Source organism: Aplysia californica, unplaced genomic scaffold (genome assembly GCF_000002075.1).
Source record: "Aplysia californica isolate F4 #8 unplaced genomic scaffold, AplCal3.0 scaffold00108, whole genome shotgun sequence".
NCBI classification, from domain to species: Eukaryota; Metazoa; Mollusca; class Gastropoda; order Aplysiida; family Aplysiidae; genus Aplysia; species Aplysia californica.
In genome coordinates, this window is record NW_004797378.1 from 706,583 (window position 1) to 710,545 (window position 3,963).

General features: G+C 40.8%; 1 protein-coding gene across 1 annotated transcript in view; it reads right to left on the reverse strand.

The window, feature by feature from the left end:
- The window catches only part of LOC101853848, a 126,033-nt gene extending 122,382 nt beyond the window's left edge, over positions 1 to 3,651 (reverse strand). Inside the window, exon 1 of the mRNA XM_035969038.1 lies at positions 2,439 to 3,651. The gene's annotated coding sequence lies outside the window, so the exon portion shown is untranslated. The remainder of the gene's footprint in view (positions 1 to 2,438) is intronic.
- Positions 3,652 to 3,963: the final 312 nt, after the last annotated feature.

Genomic DNA, 3,963 nt, shown 5'->3' on the forward strand with positions numbered 1-3,963 from the left:
TTCTTCTTCTTCTTCTTCTTCTTCTTCTTCTTCTTCTTCTTCTTCTTTAAGATGATTTTTCTAAGTGGATGGACACAATTCTCATTCTTCATTGCACTTACATTTCTGATCAGGTAAAAGAAGAGGGAGTTGAGAGGGGGCGGGGTTGGATTGAGAGCAGCTCATTAGGCAAAAGGTTGTTTTTTTTAAATATACAGGACCACTGTCATTCTCGAAAGCTTAATTTTTACTAACAACACAGTGAAAGGTTTGCTTATGCTATATATAGGAACCCCATAACCCTAAGCTCGTGGGAGGCAAAAATGTTAACATAACTCATTAATATCGCAGGTGATATTTTTGTGGGGAAAACAGAGGCGTGTTTTTCATGGAGAAAGATTTTGAGAAAATAGATTCAGACGGAGTCTTTTATCTTTCTGAGCCCCGACTACTTAAAAAATACATGACGTGGTATTAACAACGAAAATGAGGCATCGTCTGACAAGTACGCAGGCTTATTCATGATATCCATCGCAAAAGAGACGTGGATAATAGTTTATTACTACAACGACGCGTCTTCAAAGTATTAACGCAGATGTCTTAACCCTTTCAGCCCCATGCGCATATATTTTTCAGCAGTGCTTGTATCTCCCACCGTCCCAAGAGTGTAAATTCTCTGTTTTGGGGTACCGAATTTGCGCATTTTTCGAAATTAGCGAACTAAATTAAACTTTATTTTTCTTAATATTTTTCATTTACTCTTAAACATTGTTAATCTATATGTTATTATCTAAACCTCATTACAAAGATACTATATCACTTTTTAGAATGCACACCTCTTTTTCTGAAATGCTTCTGTATTGACTGGAATTAGGGAGTGCGCAAAAATGGCTGAGGCTGGAAGTGTTAAACACAAAAACCAAACCACTTCCACAGACAGTGTTTTTTCTTTGATGTACGGACTTACATGTTACAAACAACAAAATGATATTCCAGTTTGTAAAATCTTTATGTAACCGGGCACTTAGCTGCAGCTCACATAATATGACGTTTATCCTGTAGAAGCCTGTTTTGCCCCCTTGGCTTATTTATATTATTCAATAAAAACAGCTCTATATGAATTGTAGGGTTTGAGTTACGGCCGGTGGGCAGAAATATTGGTGGCAGTTTTTTTTTTTGGGGGGGGGGGGTGGAGAGGGGGGGGGGGGTTAACGCAATTGAATGTTCTCAAATATGTTAGTTTGCTCAAATTAAATACAAGTAGCATCCAATAAAATCAAATATTTGCGCAAATGTGCTCGCTGTTATCGAGGAGCCACAGAGAAACTGACAATCCTCAAATGTCAAGCTAACTGACTAGTCCATCAGATATACCCCCTAGCCGCGGAGAGAACCCGGGGAGAGGGGGTGTGGATTTGAACTGCGGAAATGTAGCGTGTTTTTAGTTTCATTTTTCCTGAAGGCTCTTGTAAAAATTCTCCACACGCAAAGAGAGAACGAAACTCGATCAGAAAGTAAAGATATCGTGCTTCTGTTGATGATACCAAATATTTTTCCACACTTTTGATCTGAGGAGTGGCACACAACATTAAATATAATCACTTTGCGAAATAACAGGTCTTGTGAAAGACATTCCGTGTTGATCAATCCGCTGGATGGGAATAAAAATGGCCAACTAGAACCTTTCTTAACATCTTTTGCGCCTGTTCAGAGGCGGAAGAAGACTTTAAACACAGCTTGTGTTTTTGACGAAAGCAAGACAAGAAGAGACCATAAAATTTAAAGGATGCTGGTGTTCCGGTGTCTCTGCGCACAAACTGATAACGTTCGTTAGTGCAGATATTTTTCTAGCTTTCTCGGTCACGTCTAATCTCTCTCTCTCTCTCTCTCTCTCTCTCTCTCCCTCTCTCTCTCTCTCTCTCTCTCTCTCTCTGTTTATCTTTCATAACTTCTTTTCTCCTTTACACTCTCCCAAAGTCCCACTCCCACTCTCTCTTATAATCCTCTCTCATTCTCTTTCTCTCTCTCTTTCTCTCTCTCTCTCTCTTTCTCTCTCTCTCTCCCTCCCTCTTTCTCTTTACCTCTCCACCTTCCTGTCTCTTTGTTCGTTGTCTATCTCACCTCCCACGTATTCTTTTCAAATTTACATTCTTCCCACACCCAGTGTTACCGAACCCCACAACTCTAATTGTCTGTCTGTCTGTCTGTCTGTCTGTCTGTCTGTCTGTCTGTCTGTCTGTCTGTCTGTCTGTCTGTCTGTCTGTCTGTCTGTCTGTCTGTCTGTCTGCCTGTTCGTCTCTCTCTCTCTCTCTCTCTCTCTCTCTCTCTCTCTCTCTCTCTCTCTCGCTTTCTATCTCTCTCCGCCCCCTCCGTCTCTCTCACGTTTTGTTTCTCAACATACAAGGTGCAAAAAAAACCTCCTCCAAATTCCCCCCCAAAAACAATATAAGTGTACTTACCCTGGCAAAATATTTAGGTAAAAGCTGCTCCTCTTTTCAGCCGATTTTACAGGAATGCCCTTAATTGCGTCTATGTCCTCTGTGTAGATTGATCTGGCCAGCACCACGCTAGAACGGTTTGATCCCCTCAGCTGGGCTGGGAGGAAGTGTCTGCCCGTGTCATTCCTGCTAATCAGCTGTACGATAATGCCATTTTCTTGTGACACTTCTCAAGACTATTCCTGCCGATCCAAAACAGCTCTCTGAAAGAAGGTAAACGAAACGTGAACGTTAACGCTCAGTTTGGAGTGTTGTTTGATAACATTACTGGAAAAAAAAAGATTTAGAAAAGAGTAAAACTGGAGGTGTGGGGTAGGTTAGGGGGGGATAGGGATGGGTGCAATAAGGGGAATTGTTTGGCTTGTTTGGATGAATAAGAGTGGGGACATTTCGAGTGTTTTCCATACATTTCCTATCATAAAATGGACCCGTATGGAGGGACAAATGTACGGAGAATAGAATCTGTGGCTTGTAAGGAGAGCGTGAAGTTTCCGTATTGTGTCAAATGTGGAGTTATGAAAACGTTTTTTTTTTGCTTTCTAACTTGGTTAAAAATTTCCGTTACGTTTTTGTGAGTCCCCTTTCGTGACCACTGAAGATTCCAGTATATTGTATTCAAATGTGGGCTCATGGTGATAAAAAAACAGTCTCATGAACCTTTTGTTTATCCAGTAAAGTATAATAATTATGTTAAAAGCAAAATCCCCTGTAAATACACGACTATACAGTCAACGTTTTTCGAGTCCTCTTGTACGTCAACATTGCTGCGGTTTCTTATGACTAAACGGGTGTTAACACCCAAGGCCCTCGGGCCAGATCCGGCCCGGCTAACAATTAGGTCTTGTCCGCATGAGAATGTTAGGTATCGGCACCGGGAGTCCGCCCTGAGAATCTCCATAGTACAGAACCTTTCTCTAAAGATAAAATAACTTGATGCAAAGAAAAGATGTCAAACATCTGGCTTAAAAAGCTAACGTTGATGTTACTTAATTTGCTATTTTTAAAAGTTTTGTTTTATTTAATTCATATCATTGCTAAAAAGTGATGTTTTCCCATTGCTAAACGAGTGTTTCCCCAATTCAGCCTGGAATCTTAGGTCTAATTTGAATTTGGTCTCCTAAGTTACTGAGTATGGCACCCTTGATTTTAAAGCAACGATCTTCGGTGGCCAAATAATTTGCCCGTCAGAGTTGGCAATGCAGATGTAGACTGGGAATGTTGTCGGTGCCCTGGATCAGCACAACACATTCTCATATTCACATGGAACAGAGCAGTGAACTAGAACACGTGATTTCATTTGGATACCGTAAGTGTACAACGTCAGATAAAAAAACCAAACCACTCAACGGTTATTCAAGGCGCCATTCCTCCCTGTCCGATAGGACTAAAACGGATTCTCGTCTGTGAAGGTTCAAATTCGGCACTCATTATAACTGCTTTCGTTAACCCTCAAACTGGTTCTTCATTAACACCAACAACAGAGTAG